This window comes from Monopterus albus, unplaced genomic scaffold (genome assembly GCF_001952655.1).
Source record: "Monopterus albus unplaced genomic scaffold, M_albus_1.0 scaffold186.1, whole genome shotgun sequence".
NCBI lineage: Eukaryota > Metazoa > Chordata > Actinopteri > Synbranchiformes > Synbranchidae > Monopterus > Monopterus albus.
Window position 1 is genome coordinate 2,184,072 of NW_018128066.1, and position 16,211 is coordinate 2,200,282.

Consider the following 16,211-nt stretch of genomic DNA (forward strand, 5'->3'; position numbering starts at 1 on the left):
TCGAAGTGTCCTTGGGCAAGACGCTGATCCTATTACCACACTATGTGGAATCCTTCCCAAGACACCTGGCTCTGTCATCACAGAAACCCGAACCCAAGGTTCTGATCTCCAGCCCCAAAGTTTACGCAACGAGTGGCTGGATCATCTGTTTGACCGACATGGACTCACCTCTTCTTTGAACTCTCTCTTGATTGTTCGCCAGAGACTGCGACGAAGTACTGTCCCTGCAGTGTTCACAGTATTTTTCTCCTGTTTGCCAGCAACATTGTCTCCTGTCTTTTTCAAACAGTCACGTTTCTTCTTCGGCCTGTTTATCTGAGATCTTGTAATTGAGTTACCTGCAGTGTTAGCTGTATTCTCCCCTGTGTGTCAGCGACACTGACTACATCTTTGGACAATTCACTCATTCCTTTTGCTAGGAAATCCTGAGGCATCTTCATAGCTTAGCCTTTTTTCAGAATCTGTACTCTGGTCTCTTTCACCAGTTAGCCATGCCTGACCTGCCACACTCTTCCACTGACCTGTACGCCCTAGTCCTCGGATCCTCCTGGTTCTGGCTGGTCCCCGTCAACTCACCTGCACGCCCCGGTCCTCTGGTCCTCCTATTACCTGCTGTTGCCTTCCCACTCACCTGTGTGCCCTGGTTCTCCTGTTACTTGCCATCGCCCGTTGACTGCCTGGCACATCCTGGTCCCTCTGGAGTTCACCACCCAGCCTCACTCACCTGCACCTCATAGTCCTTAGATTCTGCTGGTGCCTGCCCAGTCTCGTTCTACTCAGTCAACTCTTGCTTTACATTTAATAAACTCCATCCTTGTTCATCTACTTGGTAGTCTTCTATTTTGAGTCCTACCTCTCCCGCACACCATCCTAACACAGTGTCCAGATTAGCAAGAAGTGAAAGACTTGGTGCACGTATTTCCAAACTCATAGCTAATAAAAACTACTTTTTGTATGTTGTCTTATGATCTGCTGTGTTTCATGCACGTTAGATAAAAAGTGACACTTTCTTATGAAAGAGTATCCCTTGTCTCTGTGATTAGACTGAGCCTCTCAGTGAAGGTACGGTTGACATCTCTAGTCACTGAGTCATTGTATTATCTGTTATGCCAGTTTGTATTCTGTTTCATAAGGAAACTTACCTGCAAAATGCAAATTTTGAAATTAGCAAGCTAAATCTTATCCTACCACTCTTATTTGGCAGGTTTGTTTAAAACACAACCTGTTGGTCAGGGTGAAGGAGGACGACTTAAAAATAACAGATTAAAAAGGGGCTCCATGTAAAGTTTTTAATGCACAGACTAATAACTATTCACTAATTGTTAGTGGGGTTTTTTGTTTTTGTACTTGTGCTTGCGATCACAGCCTCATTACTCAAGCTGTATGTCTGCCATTGGCTTTTAGAGTTGGACTGCCCACACTCCTATCTGACATCACATTAGGATGAAATGCAGGATCCACATGAACACCTAAGAAAAAGGGCATTAATGGACTCACTGCACACACAAGTGTCTATCTAAATGTGAACAATTTAAGTGATTTTAGACCAAGATGGTGGCACGTGTACAACGCAAGGCTTGGCGTCTCCCCAGATTTCACAGTTTTGCAAGTGATTCTCCTGCTCATTTTGTGTCTGTTTGTGCAGAACAGCCTCAACTTAATATCCTACACGCAGCAAGAACTTTTGGATATTGATCTGCACCACTCCAACAGCTTTATCACCAATCTCCAAAACACCGCAGACTACGCACACAACCCGGCTGGGCGGAATCGCTTTCAGGTGGCAGCGAGATCATAAACAAAGGCGTGGAAAGTGCAGAGGAGTTAGGGCTAAGCTAAAGCTAACACCACAAAACACAGAGCCTAATGCCTTTATAAGTTTTGGGCTAACCCCTTACACAGATGAAATCAGTCCGCAGACTCCATCTCTTATCTGTCAGGGTAGGCGCGTGAAGCTGCCGATAATGTCGTGGTGAACTCAATTAAATTGCCAGACGAGGATACGTAAAACAAAACCGTCTCTTTAATAAAAGCACAGACACTGAACAAAAAAACAATACAAGACACGGTGTAAACACAAAAAGCAATTACAGGTCAATTTATACAGTCCAGGGTCAGAGCCAGTGAACACATACATCCAAGGAATCCAAAGTTCGTTGTCCAAAAGGGAAGTCCGATAATTCATACACAGTAGGCAGTCCGAAGCAAGAGGACAAGGCAGAATAGAATGGTCAAAGTACACGATCCAGGTCAAAACAGGAAATACCAAAACAAAAATGCTGGAATCTAGAACAATCTGGTAGCATCCCGGTGGTAGGACACTGCCTAAATAGGGGTGAAAACAGGTGCAAACACTCAGGAGCAGGTGAAACTAATGTGAGTGATGACTAAAGTAAAAATACCGAGACTGTGGTAAAAACAAAAACAGGAAGCAATGTCAAAATAAAAGCACAAGAACAGAAACAGGTGGGACCGAATCATGACAACCTGTGACTTTCACACAGACATTGACACCTACACTTCCTCTGTGCTGGACTATATTAACACTACCATTAATGGTAGTGTTAATATACCCAAATCAGAAGCCACGGATGAACACAGCTGCTGAAGGCACGCAACTCTGCCTTCAGATCCGGTGGTGCACATGCCTACAGCTTATCCAGGGCCAACCTGAGGAGGGGCATCAAGAAGACCAAGCACCGCTACAAGCTAAAGGTCGAGGAACACTTCACAAACTCTGACCCTCAATCTATGTGGAAGGGCATCCAGGTCATCAATGACTACAAGCCCGGCAACTCCCCCCCAACAACCACAGATGTCTCCTTCCTCAACAAGCTAAATGACTTCTATGCTCACTTTGACCAGGACAACAAGGAGACGGCTATTAAGTCCAGACCCTCCACAGACCACCAGCCACTCACACTCATCTCCACTGATGTGTATGCTGCTCTGAGCCAGATCAACGTATACAAGGCTGTTGGCCCTGAGTGCATTCCTGGACACGTGCTCAGGGCATCTGCAGGACAGTTTGCTGGCATCTTTATGGACATCTTTAACCTGTCCCTGGCCCAAGCAGTTGTGCCGACATGCTTCAAAACCACCTCCACTGTGCCAGTGCTGAAACATTCCACCCCAAGATGCTTGAATGACTACCAGCCTGTAACACTCACACCCATCGTCATGAAGTGCTTCGAGTGCCTGGCCCTGGCACACCTGATGACCTGTCTCCCACCCTCACTGGACCCCCATTAATTTGCCTACGGCAGGAATAGGAGCACGGAGGATGCAGTCTCCATAGCACTACACTCTGTACTCAGACACCTGGACAACAATACTTATGCAAGAATGCTGTTCGTGGACTTCAGCTCAGCATTGAATACAGTCATCCCCTCCAAGTTAACCACCAAACTTGGTGACCTGGGCATCAGTACCTCCCTCTACAACTGGATTCTGGACTTTCTGACCAACAGGCCTCAGCATGTTAGATCAAACAACACCTACCCCTCCACCATTATCCTCAACACCGGCGTAGCACAGGGCTGTGTGCTGAAACCATTCCTCTGCTCCCTTTTCACCCACGACTGCAGGCCTGTGCATAGCTCCATCACCATCATCAAGTTTGCAGACCACGGTGACTGGCCTCATCAGCAACAACGATGAGTCAGCCTACAGGGAGGAGGTACAGTACCTGGCTGTATGGTGCGGTGACAATAACCTGCTCCTTAACACCAACAAGACCAAGGTGTTTATTGTGGACTACAGGAGGAACAAAGGAGGCACACATGACCCCATCCATATTAACGGGATGGTTGTTGAATGTGTCTCCAGTTTCAAATTCCTGGGGACCCACATCTCAGAGGATCTGTCCTGAACCACCAACACCTGCAGCCTGGGTAGAACCACCTGGTTGCAGTGAATGGTGAAACCTGCCCAACGCATCACAGCCTTCCAGCCATTGAGGGTGTCCACAGGGAACGCTGTCTCTGACGTACTTGCAGCATTCTCAAGGATTCCTCTCATCCCGCTAACAAACTGTTTGACCTCCTGCCCTCTAGGAGGTGCTTCAGGAGCCTCCGGATCAAAACCAGCAGACTCAGGAACAGCTTCTTCCCAACGGCTGTCTCCTTACTGAACTTTGTACCCCATTGACCACCCACTGCCTTCCTCTATATCACTACACACACCTCACCCCTTCTCATCTCTCCTCCCGGGACTAATGCAATACACTTCTGTTATCTGAAACACTGAAGTGATCTGTTAATTTGTGTATACTCTACTCAGAATACTGATCTGTACTCGTTTGCACACACACACTATATATATACAGATATTCCATATTTATCTTTATCTTTACACTATTTACATCCATTGAACTGTTCACTCATGGAACTTATCTTCTTATTCTGTACTATTTCATTCCATTGCACTAGTGTTTTATAAGCTTAATGTACCTCATCCATTACTGTAATTTAAATCCATAGTCTGTTGTATATTGTACATTACCCTACATATCTTAATGTAACTATAACTTGTACATATTTATTGGTAAATTAGTTCTGACTGTACAGACTGTAGATACTGCGCACTCTCCACTGCTGTTATGGTACTTCTGGTTAGATGATAAACTATTTTGTTGCCTTGTACTTGTACATGGGCGATGACAGTAAAGATTTTGTTGATCCTTATATTAAGGTTGTAATAAGGTTTTATTCATGGTAACTTGGTTGCCAGTTGTATTACATTGCATATTTTTGTAGGCAGATTCTGATGATTCTCTGAAAGACAAAATTGTTATTCCATTATTATGAGTGCAGATGTGACCAGTAGTCACCTCAGTGGAACGCGATGGCTAGTGGATGATTAAGCAATGTTACTGTAAGTAACTCTGTACTCTCTTACACCATCTGTTCCCCATGGCGCAGGACATTCTTGGCCATTGTTCAATAAAAACAGCTGGTTTTGTTCACCACAAATGAATCATGCTAGACCAGGGGTGGGCAAACTTTTTGACTCGTGGGCCACAATGGGTTCTAAAATTTGACAGAGGGGCCAGGCTGGGAGCAGAAGGATGGAGTGTTTGTGTGAACTAATATAAATGACATATAAAAGCCACTACATAAAAGGTTTTGGCCTTTAACAGGTAGCAAAGCATGAATATGCAAGGCTTATTGTACAAATTAATCTCCAGTAGAGAAATAAACCTTCAATTTCAGTGGGAACAGTGTTGTTGGTCTCCCTTTTTAGCAAGTGCATCAAAGTCTGGAGTTAGTTTTGTTGTGGCTCTTCTCAGGATAGATCTGAGGTGTTGGTCAGTTAACATGGATCTGTGACTGGCTTTGTTGATGTTCATGACCCTGAGTGTCATGTACACAGTAGGCATGTACACAGTAACTTGGTCTAGCACATCAAATTTAGCTGCCTAATCTTCTTTAGCTAAATTCCCCCAGAATCAAATAAATTGTTATTGTTATTGTTATATTGTTATTGTTATATCTTTATTGTCATTGTACATTGTACAACGAAATTAAAATTCATAAAATATATACAGCAACATTATTAAACAGCCTCAGCAATAGGCAGCTGTTGAAATGGTCTCTGCTTTGTCTTTATGACCACACACACACCATTGTTTCTTTTGTTCCTATGAAGGACAATCTCCTTTCTCAGTTTACTTTGGTTGTGGTTTCCACTGTATTTGTTGTTTGTGTATCTGCATGTAAGCAGGCTGGAAGAAATGTGTTTTTCATTGAGGGCTGGGGCCACATTCTGCATCATAACCAGCTTTTTGTCATTCATGGATAAAAGTGCCCAGTTGGGAAACACAAAAAGACATTATACATAACATCCCAAATGTGTTAGAGAGAATTTTTCCAGTTGCTAACACACTAAAATGACACACTTGGCACAATTAACAAAACTCACAGACAGGGAGCAAAAATTCAGCTCAATTCTGCAAAATGCTAAACAAATTTTCTGCTTTGCATCCATGTTACATTGAACATAATGCTTTTTGCAGAACACTGTTCTTTACACATTGTAGGACATACAAATCTGCCATAAAGTCATTTGCTGACTATTTCAAAGCACTGTCATTCAAAATGCAACACTCCTGAACCAAATAGAAAAAACTTGTCTCCTAGCAAAACATTTAATTGCTTCCTTGACTCATTAATCAGGATAAGAGCACAATGAAAAAGAAGACAGATGAATGACCTATTTACAACAACAATGAAAGAGGTCTAATAGAGGGAGAGGAGGGAGAGCTGGGAAGGCAATGGAAGAAGCATGATGCTATTGATGTGGTGGCTGCCAAGTCCTGGATACGATGTTCACAGTGTTTCTTCTATCACAGCAATTACGCAATGGCATTGGCTGTGATGTTGATGGCATGCTATAGCCAAACCAAGCTAGGCGGCATGTTACAGCCTTTGTTTTTGTAATATCCACTGTGCTATGTGTAGTACTAATTTGCTGCAAAGGGAAAAAAAAGTTTTTGTATTGAAATTTGTATTCTGTGCACTAAAATGATCCTTCCCCTGCAGAATCCTCTAATATAAAGCCACCAAAGATAAATGAGTTTTGTATTTAGCACAACAGTGTTTATTTTCCTGGAAATTGTCAGTTAATGTGAATGAAGTGTGTGGCATTTGATGCAAAAGTTTGATCTTAAGTGTTTTTGGAAAATTGTGTGTAATACTTCATTTTGCACAGTGTGTGAGGTGTTTTGCACTTTGGGTGTGTGGTTCTTTGAATTGTGGTAAGTGTTTTGAGACAATGAATCCTGTTGCAAAATAATGTGTTAGCAATTGAAAAAACTGTAAACGCATCAAGTTTCTTATGATGTAATTGATGACTTATATATATAGCCAAAAAAGGCTAATTATATTGACTATGACTGATTTATAAAATCAATAAAAGGGTCAAACATCCAAGGGGGTGAATACTTTATATAGGCACTGTATGTATACAGACCATGGGCAGCTGTAGCTTTTGAGTTACTGAGGGGAGATGAGTGTGTTTTTGTGACAATATTTCAGTGATCTTTTCTGGGCATGACCTCTTTTTTTTATCTTCATCAGCCTATGGTATAAAAGTGGTTTTAACTGTTCTTGGTGATGCTATTAAGTGCTGTCAGCACTGATCAACAGTCACACTCAACATCAGCATCACTGGATGGTAAACTGAGCCAATCAGTTTGATTAATGGCAGAAGTATAATTATGCAGTTCACTCTTGGGACTTAATCTTTTGTGTGTAAGTCTTCACAAAGGTTGCCTTATGATCGGATAAGTCAGAAAATAATTTGTAAGATTTAAACATGGTTTTTGGTGAAAACCAAGTCTGTTTGTTTGCATGCCAGATGTTACATGCTGCACACCATATGCTTAAGATGTACTGTAGACACAGCTTTGAGACCGTATCAAAAATGCAACAGTACTGTGTGGTTGGCTCTTTTAAATGCCTTGCTGGATCAGCCTGTGCTGCTGTAACAACTTAGCTGTCATGTCATGCTTGAATCAGGGCAGTTGTAATTGAGCATGTCTTTTGTCTAAGTTGCATATAAAAGATTAATGATAAAGTGTAGCTTTATAAATGTCTTGGCAACATCCACTCTATTCACAAGTTTGGCATTTAATTTAAACTCAAATGTCTCGCTGTCACATTAGCACATAAAAACAAAAGTCACAATAGGTTGTGTAAGGGCAAGGCAGCTTTATTTACATACAGTCTATAGCACATTTCAAACACAGAGGCAATTCAAAGTGCTTCACTGTACATAGGACAAAGGGACGCATCGACAGCATTAAAACTAAGCATTAAAAACAATACAATTAAAGCTCATGTTTGGCAAAATGCTGCTTGTTACCCCCGGACTCACCTGCCATACAGACTCCTCCTCTCCTTCAGTCAAACCTGGATTGTCTCCGATGATACTGTGCATTCTGCCTACCTGCCCTGCCTTCATGCCCGTCAACTGTTCCTTTCTCCTGGATGTCTGCGCCCGGACCTCGCTCTTCCCGTTCTCCGACACCTCTCCTCTTCACGCCCGGTTACCTCCATCGTCCTGCCCTTCCGCTCACCACCAGCTCCACTGTCTTTGATCCACCGGCTCTGTCTGTCCTCACGACACTGGAGTGGTTCCCCTGCTCTGCGCTCTCCAGCTGTCCGTTCCCAGTACCTGAGCTGCTGCTGCCTCGCCTCTCCTCTACCTAGTAACCTGACATTTAGCTTACAAAAATAAAATTCACAAAAATCCCATCTTTAATATAGGGTAAAATTTTAAAAATACATATCTCTGTCAAAAGTTATTGAAATCATTTGGAATTTGACACAGATATGTAGGGTGGCAATGCCTATCCACCAGACCAAATTTCATCCTGATCTGATGGCCATTTAAAGTTAACATTGAAAACCCCATGTAATGCATATTTTCTACCATAACTTGGCCTATAATCAAGATACAACCCTGAAATGTTCAGGTAAGATGCACAGTATAACTGCCTATCATATCCTAAAAGGTTATCTAGATCTGATCTGGGTCAAGGATTTTAGGACACATTTTGTGATGTTCTGGATCTCATTTTTCACATGGGACCCACTTGTGTGAGTGAATGTTGTGCCTTGGTGGAGGTATATGCACTCTGTGAGTGTTCTTGTTCATGTCAGTGGTACTTCCTTTAAGTGAAAGGGTTCATACTGGCTTAATCAGAGGGGTGTTGTAGGGGTAATTGTAATATTAAATGATTATTTAAACTGGGATGATTTGCCTGAATTAATTTAGTTTACATCAGGCTCGAACTATAACAGTATAAACTGGTGCTAACCCTCAACTACCTCCTATCAGTCAGGGAGGATGGGATCCAGCTGCAGGAGCACTGTAGCCCAGCCATGCAGAGACAGCTCTTATAGATTTAATGGGGTAGAAACGGTGGCTATGTCTGGAATGCCTCCCCAGCCGTGACCTCCTTGAACTGAAGGGACTATATGCTGTGAGTAGGGGACAGACCTTCTTTCTTCACACACAAGGCAGATCCTATGGCCAGACCTGCTGATAAGCAACATTACAGGGCCACAAAGAAAAACGGTCTGTGACTTGTAATTGCTCCCCTAAATGATTCTTTTGCTCCAGCTGACTTTAAAAAATTCACAAGGTTTACAAAGGCCATCTGCATGACTAGTCTGACTCCCTCACAGTCAATATACTGCAGATTAGGAGGGGGAAAACAGCTTCATCAGTCTCTGTAATGTGGTCATTCACAGGAAAGGGTAAACACTTGACCTTACAGCACCACATACCATAGTGTAACATAGTGCATTGGATTGAATTTCCAGCATGTATCATCACATTACAAATTAGAGCCCTATGCCTGGCAGTGATCCAACCTTTTAGCTAAATGGGAGCACAGACATACAGACAAACTCTATACCTCTGGCTGACTTCAGTTTATATTCTGTCAGCACAAAGCAGGGAACAGAATGAGGAAACTGTGTAAATCTCCTCAGTGAAACTGAGTTAAATAGCTCTGAAAAGATCATGTAAAAACCCTTTTCATGAGTCAGGCTGTGCAGTCAGGCTGCACCACACAGCTGTGTGACCTGGGAGACATGCATCCACTAATACACACACAAATGGTGGTAGAACACATAATAGAAAAGACAGGATTTTTCATGATTCTATTCATACTCAAAGGAAATATTTTATGTCTTCACTTACTTTGGAGGTGATGTAGCCCCAGAGGGGTGAGAGATGGGCAACTAATGAGGCATGACACCATACTGACACACTGAGCCAAAGCCAAGGATCTCCACCAACTGTCCACCAAACACCAGGCATTCCAAGGTAATCACTTCACTTTAATTAAATGGACAAGGCACAGATACTGCCTACACTTCTGCCATGGAGGGACTAAAAAAGTACTTTGCTCCCAAAGTTAATGTGATTGTGGAACAGCATAAAGTTTGCCAGAGAGCACAAAGGATTAATCAGTTTCTGGCTGCACTATGCGAGCCGGTTGTGGCATATGAGCTTGGTGACATGGAGGAGCAAATGCTTCATGATCAACAGATTGAGAATGTTGCTATTATGCACATATGTCATAGACTACTGCAAGAGTCTAATCTGACTCTGACTATAAGCGACTACACTGGTTCTACAGATCAAGGCTAGACTTCAGCATACTGACATTCTCTCTGATGCTACTCCTGCTGTGCTGGTGATAGCCATACACAAACAGCCAAAGAGGAGTCACCCAGCGAAAAATAGAAAACCTGACTTGATGGTGGCACCTGGTGCAGCCCAAACTACTGGAAGTCATCGCTCCTGCTTTCAGTGTGAATCCACCAACCATTTAGCTAATAAGCCTAAAGCGAATTGCAACATGCTGTTAGGTGGGACATTTTTCCAAAGTATGCCTCTCTGGTCAAAAGGATGTATGTGAGGTAGTGATAAATGAATTGAGTGCGCTTTACATGACTGATGCTGTGCAAGATAAAAATTCTCTGTAAAGTTAGAGTGAATGCTAATGGACGGTCTCTTGATCTTGTGCTCATAGTAGACACAGGCTCGTCTGTTTCTACACTCAAACCCGCATTTCTACAAGTGACTTTACTGAACCTGCAGTGAATCTGTTCATATATTCAAGATAGGAAATACCAGTTGAGGTGGCTGCCACGGTAACTCATGATGGACTACTGGCTCATTTGTAGTGGTTGAGTCAGGCACTGCTCTGCCAGGGCTAGACTTGTTTTTTCGTATTTCATATGTGTATTGACCGCACCAAAGATATCACCATTGCCACCACTGTTGACCCTCCTACCATACAGAGTACGCCTACAGCACCAAGCACTATACCACTGGCTGCACCAGAAATCCAGGTACAGGAGTTTAGGTGTGCAAAAGGATTTGTTCACAAAATACAACTTAAACCAGACACTGTGCCAGTATAACAGGAATTACAGAGGCATCCATTCTCCGTAATTCCTCAGTTAACTGAGGAGCTCAAACTTCTGCAAGAAGACAGCATTACTGAATGTACTGATAGATCTCCCTGGGTCTCCTAGAGTGTTAACCAAGAGAAAGGAGGGAGGAAAACCCCACGTGTGCTGACCTCAGCGAGTCAAACAAGACAATCATCCATGAGCATCATTCCTTGCCACACATGGATGATCTGTTTACTAACTGCTGTTTTTACCAGATGCTACTGCACCCAGGTAGTCATGACTTAACTGCATTTCTCACTCACAATGGCCTTTTTTGTTTCTGATGAGTACCATTTGGCCTCGCTTCAGCCTTTCAAAAAAATTAGGACAATCATACTGGCAGGCCTCCCAGGTACACAGGTCTATCTTGATGATGTGATATGCTATGGCGCTACTCAGCAGGCTCATATTGGCAACTTGTGGGGGTGCGGCATGCTTTAAATAATGCAGTACAAAAAACTGAATAATTGGGCGTGCAAAATTATTCAGCCCCTTTACTTTCAGTGCAGCAAACTCTCTCCAGAAGTTCAGTGAGGATCTCTGAATGATCCAATGTTGACCTAAATGACTAATGATGATAAATAGAATCCACCTGTGTGTAATCAAGTCTCCGTATAAATGCACCTGCACTGTGATAGTCTCAGAGGTCTGTTTAAAGCGCAGAGAGCATCATGAAGAACAAGGAACACACCAGGCAGGTCCGAGATACTGTTGTGGAGAAGTTTAAAGCCGGATTTGGATACAAAAAGATTTCCCAAGCTTTAAACATCCCAAGGAGCACTGTGCAAGCGATAATATTGAAATGGAAGGAGTATCAGACCACTGCAAATCTACCAAGACCTGGCCGTCCCTCTAAACTTTCAGCTCATACAAGGAGAAGACTGATCAGAGATGCAGCCAAGAGGCCCATGATCACTCTGGATGAACTGCAGAGATCTACAGCTGAGGTGGGAGACTCTGTCCATAGGACAACAATCAGTCGTATACTGCACAAATCTGGCCTTTATGGAAGAGTGGCAAGAAGAAAGCCATTTCTTAAAGATATCCATAAAAAGTGTCGTTTAAAGTTTGCCACAAGCCACCTGGGAGACACACCAAACATGTGGAAGAAGGTGCTCTGGTCAGATGAAACCAAAATCGAACTTTTTGGCAACAATGCAAAACGTTATGTTTGGCGTAAAAGCAACACAGCTCATCACCCTGAACACACCATCCCCACTGTCAAACATGGTGGTGGCAGCATCGTGGTTTGGGCCTGCTTTTCTTCAGCAGGGGCAGGGAAGATGGTTAAAATTGATGGGAAGATGGATGGAGCCAAATACAGGACCATTCTGGAAGGAAACCTGATGGAGTCTGCAAAAGACCTGAGACTGGGACGGAGATTTGTCTTCCAACAAGACAATGATCCAAAACATAAAGCAAAATCTACAATGGAATGGTTCACAAATAAACATATCCAGGTGTTAGAATGGCCAAGTCAAAGTCCAGACCTGAATCTAATCGAGAATCTGTGGAAAGAACTGAAAACTGCTGTTCACAAATGCTCTCCATCCAACCTCACTGAGCTTGAGCTGTTTTGCAAGGAGGAATGGGCAAAAATTTCCGTCTCTCGATGTGCAAAACTGATAGAGACATACCCCAAGCGACTTACAGCTGTAATCGGAGCAAAAGGTGGCGCTACAAAGTATTAACTTAAGGGGGCTGAATAATTTTGCACGGCCAATTTTTCAGTTTTTTATTTGTTAAAAAAGTTTGACATATCCAATAAATTTCGTTCCACTTCATGATTGTGTCCCACTTGTTGTTGATTCTTCACAACAAATTACAGTTTTATATCTTTATGTTTGAAGCCTGAAATGTGGCAAAAGGTCGCAAAGTTCAAGGGGGCCGAATACTTTCGCAAGGCACTGTAAACTTAAAATGCATAACTGTAAGTTTAACTGTTGCTGAAGCACTACGCGCAACTCACAGGGAATCCATGTAACTAAAATTTAAATGGACTGCTAAGGCTGAGTCCAATTTTACTGAGCTTAAAAACTGATAGTGGAGACGCCAGCTGCAGCACTATATGAGTTGCCTACTTATGTGACTACTGTGGCTTTGGACTACAGCCTGGTGGGTATGCTGTCTCAGGTTCACTCAGACAACACAGAGAGGACTGAGGCATTTGCATCCAGGACACTTTCTCTTGCTGATAGTAAGTGAACTCTCGAACATGAAGCCTTGCATACATTTGCATACAAAGGTGGAGAACCTGTCTCTGGGAACATCACTTTGTGATACGTACAAACCACCAGGTGCTTACAATTCTGCTCACATCCAAAGTGGTTGTTCGTGCTGGTCTTTGCATTGCCAGATGGTCTGCACACCTACTTTGCTTCAGTATGATGTTGTCTACTGTCCTGGGAAATGTGACTGTTTATCCCGGCTTCCACTACCTGCAACAGGAGGTGCTGCAGAAGACCCAGATGTGGTGGCTGCTGTGTTTGTGGACATTGTGCATGCCATGTGTCTTTCAGAGTTCACTGCTGCATGTGAGACTTGTCCAGAACTAACACAGCTGAGACGTCAGATACAGAAAGGCTGGCCAAGATGACAAAAGAATGTGACAGTTGACTTCACTCCATAACTGGCTGTGGTTGATTCACTTGTCATGAGAGGATTTGACACATGAAGGGCATCATGGGATGGTATGTACTAAAGAAAGACTATGTGAGCTATATTGGTGGCCACAAATAGACAAACATGTACAGGCTATGATAACTTCATGTGAGGCATGTCAGTATGCGTGATCCCACCAAAATGACACATTTACCCTAAATTCAACACAGTGTGACAATAACTTCACATTCTCTACTGGTGCTCATACAGTACATATGTGTGTTAGCATATGTAAATGATGTGGTGAACATCAGGAGAGGAGACAATATCATAGCACCCTATTTTTTAAAATGAAGTCACTGCTCATTAAAGTATATGCACTTAACATGCACATGCTACATGCTTTTTTTGATTTCTTATCTTATACTGTGATTGTTCCAAGGTAAATTTGGAGGTCTGGAGAATTAATGCAGCAGTTGTTCATAAAGTCAAAATGTATACCAATTTCTTTTACTTCTGGCTGTGTCAGCATGTTAGCCTGGTAACGAGACACTCTATACCCTCCTCTGTAATTATCAGGCTGTTTCTTATTTTACTAGCAAGGCACTATCTTTGCTTCACAAGACATTTCTCTGTGCCAGACAACAGAGAAAGGGAGGAAATAATGGATTTTCCAGCTGTATCAAATTGAGATAGTGGCTCAGATGTGTAGACTGATGACGTATGAATGACAGAAACACCATGGAAAGTGAGCTTCGCACCTCTTAAGAGGACATGTGTGTTTGTGGGCAGGCGGGGGTACAGGACTGAATGAATAGGCACATCTGTGTGATCTGTATCACTATGTAGCCTGACATTTCACCCCCCAACACCATACAGAGCAAACGCAGAGGAGGGGTTAACAGAAAACAGAGCTTTTTATCTTTGGCTGGCATCTGTGTCACACATACACATGGGTGCCATGCCTTTGACCTGAGACTCCTGATTAAGAACTTGCTATAATAAAACTGGATAAAACACACTGAGCTATAATCATTTAATTCCAAACAATCTCCTGTGAGTATAGTGGGAATTAAATAATAAAGCCCCTACAGACTGCTATTGTACTGTTTGAAGATACCAAATAATATATTATATGTTTACTTTTTTCAGTATATTTGACATTCTGCACCTCACATGTTGAGTCTGAAATAGTTCCCATAACATCACTGTAATCTATGTGTAGATGGGAAGAAAGAGCTCCCAGGATGGCTGATGGCCCAGCACAGATAGCCTGAATGAGAAGAGAGGACGGGGATGAGGCACACAGGTTGGACACTCACGTGCTTGAGGGAACAAATGAATAGAAAGTTAGAGAGATGCAAAGGTTTTCAGAAAGTTTACAGTAACATTCTGGTGATTGGTAACAGGTACAACTTTTGAAGTAATCCAAAAAATACCCACTGAGTGAAAGTTACGGTATACAGATGAGATTTAAGTTTGGATTTAAAGGACACTGGCCACTTAAGACCATATTTGCTTTGCACAATATTTAGTTGACATAAGTTGCTCAAAGAAAAAGTCAGTAAACAATTGACTAGTTTATTTAAAATATTTTTTAAATAACTGTCTGAAAATTGTCAATGTTTTAATGTTAATTATCAATCATCACTGATTCTCTTTTCAGGAAGCTACATTTAATGAACAGAAAAGGGTGCCAAAGGGCAACCCTGCCGGAGTCCAACATGCAACATACATTGACCGCATTACTGCAGAAGCTGCACCGATCCGCCTGTCAATCTCCCATTCCATCTTTCCCTCACTCGTGAACAAGACCCCGAGATACTTAAATTGCTCTTTCCTGCCTCAAGTGGAGGAATAACTATCATTTTGGCAAAATATTATATTCATAAATGTAAATGGAGTAAAAGGCAACCTTGTTTAGATGGGTTTAGGCATGAAATATCTGCATTTAAAAAATCCCTGGGCACAGTGTTGAAGGAGCCCAAGGTCTTTTGTCTGCAATTGGACAATTTGATTTATTATAAGTCCCTGGCTATATGTTTGACTGTATTTAGTTATTTTATTATTATTTGTTGTTCTCTCTCCCTCTCTTCAATTTACTTTGTTCTGCTCAGTTATTAAGGTGTGTGATTTGTTGCTCGGTTCTTAGTGGGTTCTGTAGACAATTTTACTTACTTGCCTTGTATGTTTGTAAATATGTTCAATAAAAAATAAAAAGTTTGGTTGTAGTGGAGATTCAAGATGGAGTACAGTGTCAGCCGTTCTGCTACTCAGGTGAGTCGCATTAGAAATTGTAGAAAATCACAGTAAACATTTCATGTGTTGTGTTCTCTATGTTGGCAGCGTGCAGGTGCTTCACTGTTAACACAGTTGTCCAAATTTATGTTTTCTATTCCAGTTGGGATACTTTATCTAGTGTTATCCGAATGCTAATGTAGGGCATTAGCAAACCTCTGATAGCATGAAAATTTTCAGGGGTAACGTTAACTGCCCAATACTCTTTTGCTTTGGTTTTACATGCCCCATTAATGTAAGTGTCTCTTATATTCAATATTAATCATGCAGCTCAATAAAAACGTCAACCGGTTTGGACCTCAACGGGTCTTCATCAGGGTGGAAACTTACTGG